This window comes from Triturus cristatus, chromosome 1_2, assembly GCF_964204655.1.
Source record: "Triturus cristatus chromosome 1_2, aTriCri1.1, whole genome shotgun sequence".
Taxonomy (NCBI): domain Eukaryota; kingdom Metazoa; phylum Chordata; class Amphibia; order Caudata; family Salamandridae; genus Triturus; species Triturus cristatus.
The window spans coordinates 841,743,105-841,758,677 of NC_140580.1; the positions used below are offsets into that span (position 1 = coordinate 841,743,105).

The window sequence follows — 15,573 nt, forward strand, 5'->3', positions numbered from 1 at the left end:
CTTCCCATCCTATACGCCTACAAACCTAGCATCCCACAACTAAACTATAAGTAAAATAAATAAATATTCCATATTTTACATAATTCTAAAACAATTAAGTAATTAATTAATAATTAATAATACATTGTTAATTAATTAGTACTTAATTAACTTCCTATCTTATACCCCCACATACCTAACAGCCCATGAATAACATAGAATGAAAATAAATCAGTGTTACATAAATTACATAATAAATATCATTCATATAATTAAATAAAATGTATGAAATAATTATTAATTGTTTTCTACCTAATTAACAACCCACCCTATCTCCCTACAAATCCAACAACCTGCTACAACTTGGTTATAATTAAAAATGATGAAAAATTCTAAATCACTTAAAATTGAAGCTTTTTTAAAAACAGTTCATATATAACACATAAAACGATTATATAAACTAAAACACATTCAAATAATGCAAAAACACTATTGTTAAACACTATATTAGTGTCAACATTAATAAAAACATACATCTTATCAACAATGATATTACTTACCTAAAAAAAATGATATTCTTGTTAACGATATCTGTATTACTATATTTGTGTGTCACAATATTTAATTTCAGACATTTCTGTTTCCCAGTATTTTTAAATCAATATTGTGCTGAAAATCTTTGAATGTTATAGGTATAGCACTCTGAAGCTGATATTTAGTCATATATTCATTTTACAACTTGATAAAATCCAAAATACAATATATTTGCAAAATAGAGTGCGATTGCTCCCAAAGTTCTCAGGAAATGAAATATTTACCTTTAAAAGAGATTAGTCAAGGGTTAGAGATTATGTAGGTGTGGAATAGAGCAAACTAATATATTTGAGAATTTGAGAGTTAGACTGTGCCATTGCATCATCCCCTTTGCAATGCTGGGAGCATAAAATCCCAATGAACACGGTGAAAGGCTTTTTCAGCGTCAAGTGTGATGACTGCATGAATGTCGTGACACTTGGATGTCTGGTGAATAATGTTGAAAAAAGTTCTAGAATTATCAGTAATAGATCTACCCTTAATAAATGCAGATTGTTCCATTCCAATTAAATCAGGGATGACTCGATTAAAACACAGAGCCAAGATTTTTGTGAAGATCTTGTAATCTATGGTAATCAGGGAGATGGGTCTGTAATTTCGACATAAAGAGAGGTCTTGAGCACTCTTAGGGATTAAGCAGAACATAGCTTCGACAAATGTGCCTTGTGCAGTGTTTAACAAAAAAAGCGTTGAATTAAAAATAACAGTTTTGAGATTAATATCCGAAATGCATAAAAAGAACAGAAGGACATGGAAACACAGAACACAGCAATCCAATTGTCATGGACAAATAATGTAACTATAAAGGAAAAATAAAATGTTAAATATCAGTAAATAATAAAGGAGAAAAATGTGTTCAATTAATGAAATGATATAAGAAAGAATGGCTTTAGCTAATCCATTTGCAACAAGAGTAATCAAATCTTGGCAGGATCCATCACCTCCCCTTTATTGGAAGTGGACACATTTTTTCAAATCCTCTGTGTTGTCAAAAGTATACGTAAGTGATCTTGAAGAAACAAGGGTGGATGAGGCAAAAGTTGTCATTCATCTATCATAAAGCCGGGTGCGAATCCCAAAACTCCTTTAGTCTATTAGTAGTTGATTGAGCCTTATCTTGAGTGAAGAATATCTCCTGATCTGACCAGAGCATTGGTCTTCATTACTTTGCAACCTAGAGGACCTTCATAAGATCTGAGTACTGTACGATGAAGGCAATGATACCTCTTGGACAATTGAAATAAATTGTTCTTGGAAGTAGACGTAGAAATAACTCAATGGGATCGTATGTTGAGCATATTGACATCATGTAATGTGAAAATTTTGAGAATAGAAATGATTAGAAACGCTATTGTGTTAGAGCCTTCAGTGCCTTATGGAATCCAAAAAATTATCAGGTTATTCCGTCTGATGCGGTCTTTTAAATCTTCAGTTTGCTTTTTAAGAGACAGAATTTCTTCAGACAACAAATTAAGTTTGGCCATAACGTGTCACTAATTCTCTGTTCATCCTCTGAAATTCTGGACCCCAAAGTAGACCATTTTCTTCAATTCGTTTAAGGATTGCAGTCGTCTTCACCACAAAACATTTTAAATTCTTAATTTTGTCCATGATATCCTCCAACGTTAGAGAGAGCAGAGATTTTGTAGGGGAAGCTGGATATTTCTTAGCCCCCTGATTAACATTGCCAGTCAATTCCTTACGAGGATTGATATAGGGGCAGGTGAAGCAAAATATTTAAAAGTAGAGAGAACCTGGTTATCCATTATGAAGAAGTCAGAATAACTTGCTGCTCAGGAAATAATGAAAGTAGTATATCTGGTGTAAATGATCGTCAAACGTGTCAACAAAATCTGTAAACAGAGCCTAAACTGAGAGGTGAACTGCAAACTGCTGTGACAACCATGGACAGCCATGCATGAGCAATCACAGCAGCGGTACATCGTAATATTATGTATTATATACTGATAAATATGGTCATTATGGCAGCATTACAAATCAAAGAGCCCCAGTCAAAGAACTCCTTAAAGATGACACATCAATATTCAGAGAAAAGTGATGTAGAAAAATGCAGGAACAGATAGACGTGGTATGTGTCAAATCTAATTTGCAGGAGAAAATAGCGGCTGAGCCGGTGCCATTTGAGGAGTAGCAGCAGTCAAGAATGCGGCATAAAAGACTAGTAAGCGGTAAAAATAAACTCACGAGCCACTCCCTCACTGCTCCGATGCCGGGACCGCTTGCCATAATATAGCAGGAGAAGGGGATCCGCAGAAAATCTCACAATGGTGGCTAGGGCGGACGAAGAGCTACGGACTGGTGTCCATCTTGTTGGCGCTCCCGAGCGCCTCCCATAAAAATACATTTTGAAAGGGAAAATAATAATAAATAGAATATCTCTCAGTGACTTGAATTACAGTTACAGTGACACCAGTACAGGATTTCTGACAAGATAGGGTTGAGGACTTGGTTTTCAGCTTTAGCATATGTACTGTCTACAAGGTCCATTAACATAACCTACAGAAAATATTCAAAAAGGCAATTACTTATATATTATGTTATCAGCATGCAAATAGCTAATTTCTGCCATTTGTATGGTGCCAAGTGCTTTTGTAATCATACAGGATTTCAATCACAAGGGTCACTGTTTTCATAAGGAATTTCAGTTGCCGATAACTGACAGTGTATGAGTCTCATGTGTTTCTAGGTACTGCAGATGGTAGGTACAATGAATAACTTGGGCTCATGGTTTTATGGTATTTTCTTAATAGAGTAATGAATAACTAGTCTGCACGTCAAATGCATTTTAGCCACACGATAGAAGTTACCCTTGCTGGAAAGCACAGCACTTTAAATTCAATTCAATTCAACGTACACTTGCAGCAAGTACTACAGGATGAATTTGTGGCACCTGGGCTGGTTTTCACAAAGGAGTTTAGCAGCTCACCCCACTATCTGTTCTGGAGGCTTTGTCGGGAACTCATGGTGAAGTTATTCCTCCTTTTTGGATTGAGTTTACTACCATTTGTGGATTTCATGTTGGCATTCAGCAGGATTGGCATACTTCTCAGGTTGATTAGAAACCTTTGTTCACATCCTATGGTGGATTTAGCAACCACTATGGCCTTTTATGCTGGAATTTAGCACCATCTGTAAGCCTTTAATGGTGTAATTTAACTGATTTTGAAGACACCTCAAGGTTAGGCTAACTTTGCAGATGCCCTTTGGAAGACTTTTGCAGACTTTTCAGACATCGTACGCTGGAGTGTGGCTGCTTTTGTAGATATCTCTTGGTTGGATTATTTAGCCTGTATTGGCATCACAAGGTGGAGTTTAGCAGACTTTGTAGTCATTTAAATGTTGGAGTAATGAGGTCATTTATAGTTTAGTAGAGTTGCATCTCCATACCTGCAAAACTAATGGCTCTCCTCTTCTATTCAAAGTTGAGAAAAGAGCATGATTTACCCAGATAGCTCTGCTGGTATAAACCCTTGACGCTATCATGATTTCTAATCCGTGTTTGTTCAATGTTCACTAACTTGTATTTGTGGCCCAGAGGGAGTGATACATGTCCTCCTTCACCCTTTTGTGCACAACTGGGAGAGCAGTCTTAGGTTTCCTACTGTTGATTTGCACACCAGGAGGTTGGGGTCGGTGAGAAAAGAAAGACTACTTCTCTGGCATAACCATCACGACCAGATAGGCTATCTTAGGGTCTATCAAACGTCTGCTTCTTCACGTCTTTCGGGGATGGTATGTAACTGGATAATTAGAAACATCTTGGTTTAGTATCGAAACATCTATTTGTTATCATACATTTACCTAGTCACACATTAATGAATCCCACACTGTTCGTATTATCTAATTTTCCCATAGTTCAGTTTTAGTTTGGTAACCAGCTCTTTGATTCAGTTTTCATGACGTTGGTTAAGTGTCTTTTCTCAAGCTTAAACATCCTGCTGATTATTCACAAAGATACTTGAAATCATCCATTGTCAACCTTGTTATAAAAATTGTCTTAGTTGAACATTTCCTCTTAGTCAGCTTTTTATTAGAACCGGTTCGCTGTACTCTGCTCCAGGTCTCTAGAATGCATTACCCAAATTATTGTATTTGGTTTGAATTTGCACAATTAACTCTCAGCTTTTACAGTTTGCACTTGCTTTAAAAATATCTGTTCTTTGTTGTCTTTTCTTCTAGATTGTTCCTGATGGCCCGAGATCCACTGGATGTGGCAAGGTGAATCAGGCAAATGGGTTGAATCTTCTAGATGTCACATTTAGTCGCCGTCTCTAGTCTCTCTCAGACTTGATTGCCTAGCAAGGAATGGCAGGTAAGGGTGAGGATTTATATATTTTTGGACCCAAGATTGCGACTGAGAAAGTTTCTCCTGGATTCTAGAAGCTTCTGGAAGTTTCTAGAGGATTCCTCCCATTGACCACAATAAGAACCATTTTATCCAATTCAGGATTTTGTTGATACACATAATATTATTTACTCGTTATGTTGGCCTGAAATATCATGCAAGCCTTTAGCCTCCACTTTCATATTCACACACAGTTTACCCGGGAAGTGTTCTGGGTTGGCTTACACCGATCACAATAGGAAAGCAAAGCTAAGTTTTTGAATGTATGTGTTTGTATTTAACTTTTGTGACATTTGACATAGTGTTCTGTCCTTATTTTACACAGGGGCTATTTGAGAACAAAATTCTCGTGCCCAAAGGGTAGAGAGGATCTAGGTCAGAGTAACACCTCCCAATATCAATATTAACACAACAATATTTTACTCCAACTGACCATGTCGTGGTCTTTAATATTCCCTAAAGATGGATTTATTCGATGAGCTGGGGAACTTATAACTTCACCCCTAGGTGAGCAAGGAAGCAATTCCTTTTAGTTTTTATTACCCTCACACACCCTAGTGGTGTCATGCTTCATCATCGGGTCACCCCGACACCTAAAAGTCGGGGTGGGCTCGACCACAGTGTTGGGAGCGCTTTGAAGAAGTTGCAAACCAGGGAGGCTATAAGATAAAAAACCTCAGGCAGATCCCCGGTTTCCCTTTATTCTTGGGTCTGTCTGGGTTGATTAAAAATAATAAGTAGGGTTATGTATAGGAATATTATGGTCCTATGACCCTAGTGCCAACATGTTTCAGTCCACTGTGGCCTTAAAGGTCCAGGACTTTCATCAGGGCAAATGTAACCACCCTGGGATACAGAAGGTGGAATTCCCTATTCTGTTTTATTAATGGACAAGGGTAGAGTAGCTACTCCTTGTATGGGAGACGGATTAAATAATCTGTCTTGCGTTATGAATCCATCTGTAAGAAAAAACACAAAGAAACACATATCCAATTCATATAAATCGGTTTTCATCAAGGTATTAACATAGTGACGTGTTTCAATTTCGTGTTTGAAATCAAGAGCCACACCTATAAGTGCCTAGTGGTCAAAAGGCATAATAGTGTGCAGCTGTATCCAAGTCTGTGTCACTCACAATTAGTGGCTCTGTACAGTTAATTGGCGTGTCTGGTATATTGTGCGGTGGCGAATATGCTCGCATTCTATATAGAACCAATCCGTGACCGTGGATGCTATCAATGTAAAACAGACTCTCATAAAATACTCCCATACATACCTCACACACACCTTATCTGTGGTAAACCACAGTACTTAAAAACATGCGTGACTCTTAACCTCTATGGGTAACAGTGCAAGTAACATTCATTCCTGCATCCTTGCTTACCCGCATTTCGAACGGAATTCGTTTCTCAGGGGATGGAAGGGCTAATGGAGTAGCTCTGTAGTCACACCCTAACGTTAGCCCCAGGGAAAATATAAAGCGAACAGTTGTCACATGCTTATGAGGTTTAGGGCATCCGGGATCTAAAATCATTGATGCTAACTCTTTTTTTTCTATTTAAAGAGATTCATCCTACTATACTAGGATGAATCTCTTTAAATAGAAAAAAAAGAGTTAGCATCAATGATTTTAGATCCCGGATGCCCTAAACCTCATAAGCATGTGACAACTGTTCGCTTTATATTTTCCCTGGGGCTAACGTTAGGGTGTGACTACAGAGCTACTCCATTAGCCCTTCCATCCCCTGAGAAACGAATTCCGTTCGAAATGCGGGTAAGCAAGGATGCAGGAATGAATGTTACTTGCACTGTTACCCATAGAGGTTAAGAGTCACGCATGTTTTTAAGTACTGTGGTTTACCACAGATAAGGTGTGTGTGAGGTATGTATGGGAGTATTTTATGAGAGTCTGTTTTACATTGATAGCATCCACGGTCACGGATTGGTTCTATATAGAATGCGAGCATATTCGCCACCGCACAATATACCAGACACGCCAATTAACTGTACAGAGCCACTAATTGTGAGTGACACAGACTTGGATACAGCTGCACACTATTATGCCTTTTGACCACTAGGCACTTATAGGTGTGGCTCTTGATTTCAAACACGAAATTGAAACACGTCACTATGGAAATACCTTGATGAAAACCGATTTATATGAATTGGATATGTGTTTCTTTGTGTTTTTTCTTACAGATGGATTCATAACGCAAGACAGATTATTTAATCCGTCTCCCATACAAGGAGTAGCTACTCTACCCTTGTCCATTAATAAAACAGAATAGGGAATTCCACCTTCTGTATCCCAGGGTGGTTACATTTGCCCTGATGAAAGTCCTGGACCTTTAAGGCCACAGTGGACTGAAACATGTTGGCACTAGGGTCATAGGACCATAATATTCCTATACATAACCCTACTTATTATTTTTAATCAACCCAGACAGACCCAAGAATAAAGGGAAACCGGGGATCTGCCTGAGGTTTTTTATCTTATAGCCTCCCTGGTTTGCAACTTCTTCAAAGCGCTCCCAACACTGTGGTCGAGCCCACCCCGACTTTTAGGCGTCGGGGTGACCCGATGATGAAGCATGACACCACTAGGGTGTGTGAGGGTAATAAAAACTAAAAGGAATTGCTTCCTTGCTCACCTAGGGGTGAAGTTATAAGTTCCCCAGCTCATCGAATAAATCCATCTTTAGGGAATATTAAAGACCACGACATGGTCAGTTGGAGTAAAATATTGTTGTGTTAATATTGATATTGGGAGGTGTTACTCTGACCTAGATCCTCTCTACCCTTTGGGCACGAGAATTTTGTTCTCAAATAGCCCCTGTGTAAAATAAGTTTAGCGCAGCGCACAGCTGTAGGGTTTCCACACAGAGAATATCTGCAAAGGGAATCACTTCGGTGGATTTGCAGGTTCTCACATTATTTCTCCCACTACATACACTTGCCCACCTTATAATACTTTATACACCGGATACCCAGGATGGCCGAACTATTCGGTATTGGCTTTTCGGATGAAGACGCTTCCGCAATCTTAGCGGGTCCATCATTGTTGTCAGACACTAATATTAACCAGACTTTGACCCAAGCTCAAAACTGGGATGAGCTGAAAGAATTAAAACGATGTCAGATGAAAATATTGCTACACGGGGCAATAATGACGGAATATCTCCGTGGTAATGTGGCACCTACGGGCTTACTGGTGACTAACGCCCCAAGAATCTTCCTTGATGATCCCCAATTTAAAAAAGAATGGTCTCTTATTGCTTGGAGATGCTCACGTGATTGGCTTATTTTAATAATCAACACAGCCAAACGTCTGTCAGAGGCCCTACTGATAAAAATAAAGATCAGTGAGGACTCTTTACTGACAGAGATCAAGTTAACTCTCTATAAAAAGAAACTCGAAGAAGTAAACAAAGAAGTAAATGAACATAAAGAGTATCTGATGCAAAATAAGATAAACAAACTGCAGAAAGATCTGAAGAAATTCAGCCATGAGAAGGTATATCCTTATATTAAAGATGACTATAAAAGCCAAGTCCCATCTGACTCAGGATCCACAAGAAGTGAACAAACAGGATCATCTGATTCAGAGTATGATGACTGGTCGAGTGATGGGTCAAATAAGAGCTGGCGTGGCAGGGCAAGAAGACCCCGCAGGGGTAACTACAACCCAAGATACGGACATCAACAGATGTTTCCTTGGCCAGGCCCTTTTGGACCAGTCCAATATCAGGGCCCCCCTCAATTCCCAACAGGACCATACTACCAGCCGGACTTCAACCAACATTTTTTAGGTCAGGGCGGAAGAAGAGGGAGACGAGGAAGAAGGGGAAAACGAATCCAGTGGGAAGAAGAACGGAGCTCAATCAATACCAGGAGCAGCAGCAGGGAACAACAGCCGAGTACAAGCAACACGAGGGACTAATTGTAAACCTTACGGATGTCATCCTCACCACAGACGAGCAAACGATTCTGAATAAAGGCCTCGGATTCGTTCCCACTACTTATCTGGACAAATTCCGTCTGCGATGCGAGTTAGGGGAATTCTTTCGAAAAATACGATTAAAAACCTTCTTTCAAGACAAAGAAAGACCAGCTGAAGACAACAATTACACGGGGTTAAGACCAAAATCTTCTTTTCTCCCCCCCACCAACACGATGCCTCCGGAAGTATTATCCTTTGAGGAAGCAGTCAGCAAAGAAGTTGAATTACTTCAACCCAAAAGAAACGGATTTAACAATCTGAGCAAAAAAGAACGTGCAGCTCTAACCACCCTACAATCAAGAACGGACATTATCATCAAACCAGCGGATAAGGGCGGGGCTACCGTGATACAAAGTACTAATGCTTACAGAACAGCATGTCTGAATCTACTGGCTGATACGAAATACTACAAAAAAATCAACCGGGATCCCACACAACGGATAAAAACAACTATCATGACACTAACAACTGATGCCCTAACAAAAGAATGGATTACGAAGAAAGAACATGAATTTCTGAACCAGGAGAACCCCAGAATTCCCTTGTTCTATACCATCCCTAAAATACACAAAGGGAAGAACCCTCCCCCGGGGAGATCTATCGTCTCAGGGATAGGTTCCATTCTGGAACCTCTGTCAAAATATACTGACTGGTTCTTACGTCCCTTGGTCAAGAAGATTAGATCATATGTTCAAGACACCAAACACCTCTTTAATCTCTTGACACAGGTTGAATACGATCCAGCCGTTAATCTGTTGGTATGTTTAGACGTAGAAGCGTTATACACAAACATACCTCAGGCGGAAAGCATCAGAGTGATCCAAGAGATACTCAGGAAGGAAGATTGGGGATGGGCAGCACCCATTGACTGGGTGATCACCCTCATACACTTGGCATTGACAGAGAACTTTTTCACCTTTGAAGATCAACTATACTTACAAATACATGGGACATCGATGGGGAGCACATTTGCCCCTAGTCTGGCATGCCTGTACGTCAGTTATTTTGAGGACCTTCACATCTGGACTCAAAATCCATACAGTATACATATCTGTAAATGGTATAGGTACATCGATGATGTCCTCATGATCTGGAGAGGTGATCTAACCAGTCTTGAGAACTTCAAAATGTGGATTAATTCCCTAAACCCACATCTCCACTTCACTATGAATGTAAACAAAGAAAGTATCTCGTTCTTAGATGTTACGTTCACAGCTAAAGATGGCACACTGGAAAGTTCGCTATATACAAAGCCAACGGACAGGAACAGTCTATTGAGATTTGATAGTGCCCACCCACGATCCTTAAGAGAGAATTTACCAGTAGGCCAATTCTTGAGGATTCGTAGGAACTGTTCCAACCTTCAAACATACAAAAAAGAGGCAACCATTCTGAGCGAAAAATTACAACAGAAGATGTACCCGAACAAAATCATACAAAGGGCTAACAAAAGAGCACGCAACACACCAAGGGAAGCACTGTTAGAGACACACACTAAGGAACAATCAGACCAACTTATATGTGTAACAACATATAACTCATCATCCAATGACCTGAAAAAAATAATAAATAAGAAATGGTCAATATTGACATCGAACAGGCTATCCTTTGAAAAACCCATGTTCTCATTTAGAAAAAATTCCAATTTGAGAAATGCACTGGTACACACTAACTCCTTCATCCCTAAACAAACTAATCAACAGACACTATGGGGATTACCACCAGTAATGGGACACTATCCGTGTGGGTCATGTGTGGCCTGCCCCTTCACTGAACACACTAAAACTTTGGAACTGGGACTTAATTTTCCATGGGAGCAGAGATCGCACACCAATTGTAACTCCGAGTCTGTAGTCTACATGATAAAATGCCCCTGCAGACTCATGTACATTGGTATGACAAGTCGTATGATCAAAGTCCGCATTAGCGAACACAGAAGCACTATACGCAGATCTGTCACAGCCACAAGGCTTACTGCCCATTATCAAGAGAAAACACATAAGGACACAGAGCTGAAGTGGACAGTATTAGAAAAGGTTACCACGTTGGGTAATAACTTGCAGCAAAAACTTCTAGAACGTGAACAACGATGGGTGTATCGCCTAAAGACCCACGAGACGGGTCTTAATGATGGTATCCCTTGGAACCAATTGAATAAATAGATGGAGCACAGTAATCTCGATTAGCACGGGAATAATTCTAAGTGTCCACCTGAAATCTGTGGGGAACCCTCTACAAACTACCATCTCCCTAGTGGGGTCCGTAGTTACCACATAATGTGAGACACTGATTACCTTAGACTTTAAAATAGTCAACCATCCTATATATGCAGCATGTACACTAAAGTAACGTAACACTCCTCAGACACCATTATCCATCAGTGAATATACACTCCCTCTTACATTCTATTCAAGACTGGTCTTAGAATTATGAGTAAGTGATGTCAAAAGATTATCACGGATATCATATGAGCCCCGTGTTACGAACGTTGCTTTAGATCTCCAAGCAGACGACGAAACTGATCGGGACACCAGCCTGCGCATGCGCAGAGAAAATACATCCTAAACTATGTCTCGATCTATTTACTAATATAATAAAACATATACTCGTTTTAGGAATTTAAATGCATAATTTACGAGTGTTCATGTAGACATCTACATTTGTGTACAATCGGAACCACGGTTCCATTAGCGAGCGATGTACCGTTCCTCTGACAAGCCCCTGCTTCCCATTGGCTTCCACATTGGGTTAGAGGTCACGTCTGACCAATCTTGTGCGGGGAACTTCCCCGATCACGTGCTGACGCGGACCTATCCCGTCAATAGCTACATCAACACGGAAGTATAAACCTTCCTAGACCCGTAACACGGCGCGAAACGCCGGGGATCGGGTCCTAATAGGTGGCGAAGCGGAGCAGGACTCTTGACGAAGTAAGTCTGGGATACTAGGATGAATCTCTTTAAATAGAAAAAAAAGAGTTAGCATCAATGATTTTAGATCCCGGATGCCCTAAACCTCATAAGCATGTGACAACTGTTCGCTTTATATTTTCCCTGGGGCTAACGTTAGGGTGTGACTACAGAGCTACTCCATTAGCCCTTCCATCCCCTGAGAAACGAATTCCGTTCGAAATGCGGGTAAGCAAGGATGCAGGAATGAATGTTACTTGCACTGTTACCCATAGAGGTTAAGAGTCACGCATGTTTTTAAGTACTGTGGTTTACCACAGATAAGGTGTGTGTGAGGTATGTATGGGAGTATTTTATGAGAGTCTGTTTTACATTGATAGCATCCACGGTCACGGATTGGTTCTATATAGAATGCGAGCATATTCGCCACCGCACAATATACCAGACACGCCAATTAACTGTACAGAGCCACTAATTGTGAGTGACACAGACTTGGATACAGCTGCACACTATTATGCCTTTTGACCACTAGGCACTTATAGGTGTGGCTCTTGATTTCAAACACGAAATTGAAACACGTCACTATGGAAATACCTTGATGAAAACCGATTTATATGAATTGGATATGTGTTTCTTTGTGTTTTTTCTTACAGATGGATTCATAACGCAAGACAGATTATTTAATCCGTCTCCCATACAAGGAGTAGCTACTCTACCCTTGTCCATTAATAAAACAGAATAGGGAATTCCACCTTCTGTATCCCAGGGTGGTTACATTTGCCCTGATGAAAGTCCTGGACCTTTAAGGCCACAGTGGACTGAAACATGTTGGCACTAGGGTCATAGGACCATAATATTCCTATACATAACCCTACTTATTATTTTTAATCAACCCAGACAGACCCAAGAATAAAGGGAAACCGGGGATCTGCCTGAGGTTTTTTATCTTATAGCCTCCCTGGTTTGCAACTTCTTCAAAGCGCTCCCAACACTGTGGTCGAGCCCACCCCGACTTTTAGGCGTCGGGGTGACCCGATGATGAAGCATGACACCACTAGGGTGTGTGAGGGTAATAAAAACTAAAAGGAATTGCTTCCTTGCTCACCTAGGGGTGAAGTTATAAGTTCCCCAGCTCATCGAATAAATCCATCTTTAGGGAATATTAAAGACCACGACATGGTCAGTTGGAGTAAAATATTGTTGTGTTAATATTGATATTGGGAGGTGTTACTCTGACCTAGATCCTCTCTACCCTTTGGGCACGAGAATTTTGTTCTCAAATAGCCCCTGTGTAAAATAAGTTTAGCGCAGCGCACAGCTGTAGGGTTTCCACACAGAGAATATCTGCAAAGGGAATCACTTCGGTGGATTTGCAGGTTCTCACATTATTTCTCCCACTACATACACTTGCCCACCTTATAATACTTTATACACCGGATACCCAGGATGGCCGAACTATTCGGTATTGGCTTTTCGGATGAAGACGCTTCCGCAATCTTAGCGGGTCCATCATTGTTGTCAGACACTAATATTAACCAGACTTTGACCCAAGCTCAAAACTGGGATGAGCTGAAAGAATTAAAACGATGTCAGATGAAAATATTGCTACACGGGGCAATAATGACGGAATATCTCCGTGGTAATGTGGCACCTACGGGCTTACTGGTGACTAACGCCCCAAGAATCTTCCTTGATGATCCCCAATTTAAAAAAGAATGGTCTCTTATTGCTTGGAGATGCTCACGTGATTGGCTTATTTTAATAATCAACACAGCCAAACGTCTGTCAGAGGCCCTACTGATAAAAATAAAGATCAGTGAGGACTCTTTACTGACAGAGATCAAGTTAACTCTCTATAAAAAGAAACTCGAAGAAGTAAACAAAGAAGTAAATGAACATAAAGAGTATCTGATGCAAAATAAGATAAACAAACTGCAGAAAGATCTGAAGAAATTCAGCCATGAGAAGGTATATCCTTATATTAAAGATGACTATAAAAGCCAAGTCCCATCTGACTCAGGATCCACAAGAAGTGAACAAACAGGATCATCTGATTCAGAGTATGATGACTGGTCGAGTGATGGGTCAAATAAGAGCTGGCGTGGCAGGGCAAGAAGACCCCGCAGGGGTAACTACAACCCAAGATACGGACATCAACAGATGTTTCCTTGGCCAGGCCCTTTTGGACCAGTCCAATATCAGGGCCCCCCTCAATTCCCAACAGGACCATACTACCAGCCGGACTTCAACCAACATTTTTTAGGTCAGGGCGGAAGAAGAGGGAGACGAGGAAGAAGGGGAAAACGAATCCAGTGGGAAGAAGAACGGAGCTCAATCAATACCAGGAGCAGCAGCAGGGAACAACAGCCGAGTACAAGCAACACGAGGGACTAATTGTAAACCTTACGGATGTCATCCTCACCACAGACGAGCAAACGATTCTGAATAAAGGCCTCGGATTCGTTCCCACTACTTATCTGGACAAATTCCGTCTGCGATGCGAGTTAGGGGAATTCTTTCGAAAAATACGATTAAAAACCTTCTTTCAAGACAAAGAAAGACCAGCTGAAGACAACAATTACACGGGGTTAAGACCAAAATCTTCTTTTCTCCCCCCCACCAACACGATGCCTCCGGAAGTATTATCCTTTGAGGAAGCAGTCAGCAAAGAAGTTGAATTACTTCAACCCAAAAGAAACGGATTTAACAATCTGAGCAAAAAAGAACGTGCAGCTCTAACCACCCTACAATCAAGAACGGACATTATCATCAAACCAGCGGATAAGGGCGGGGCTACCGTGATACAAAGTACTAATGCTTACAGAACAGCATGTCTGAATCTACTGGCTGATACGAAATACTACAAAAAAATCAACCGGGATCCCACACAACGGATAAAAACAACTATCATGACACTAACAACTGATGCCCTAACAAAAGAATGGATTACGAAGAAAGAACATGAATTTCTGAACCAGGAGAACCCCAGAATTCCCTTGTTCTATACCATCCCTAAAATACACAAAGGGAAGAACCCTCCCCCGGGGAGATCTATCGTCTCAGGGATAGGTTCCATTCTGGAACCTCTGTCAAAATATACTGACTGGTTCTTACGTCCCTTGGTCAAGAAGATTAGATCATATGTTCAAGACACCAAACACCTCTTTAATCTCTTGACACAGGTTGAATACGATCCAGCCGTTAATCTGTTGGTATGTTTAGACGTAGAAGCGTTATACACAAACATACCTCAGGCGGAAAGCATCAGAGTGATCCAAGAGATACTCAGGAAGGAAGATTGGGGATGGGCAGCACCCATTGACTGGGTGATCACCCTCATACACTTGGCATTGACAGAGAACTTTTTCACCTTTGAAGATCAACTATACTTACAAATACATGGGACATCGATGGGGAGCACATTTGCCCCTAGTCTGGCATGCCTGTACGTCAGTTATTTTGAGGACCTTCACATCTGGACTCAAAATCCATACAGTATACATATCTGTAAATGGTATAGGTACATCGATGATGTCCTCATGATCTGGAGAGGTGATCTAACCAGTCTTGAGAACTTCAAAATGTGGATTAATTCCCTAAACCCACATCTCCACTTCACTATGAATGTAAACAAAGAAAGTATCTCGTTCTTAGATGTTACGTTCACAGCTAAAGATGGCACACTGGAAAGTTCGCTATATACAAAGCCAACGGACAGGAACAGT

General features: G+C 40.5%; 1 long non-coding RNA gene across 1 annotated transcript in view; it reads left to right on the plus strand.

Annotated features, from left to right (window-relative positions):
• The window catches only part of LOC146868124 (uncharacterized), a 55,667-nt gene that overhangs the window by 24,681 nt on the left and 15,413 nt on the right, over positions 1 to 15,573 (plus strand). Inside the window, exon 2 of the long non-coding RNA XR_014962417.1 lies at positions 4,774 to 4,906. This is a non-coding gene — a long non-coding RNA (uncharacterized LOC146868124). The remainder of the gene's footprint in view (positions 1 to 4,773; positions 4,907 to 15,573) is intronic.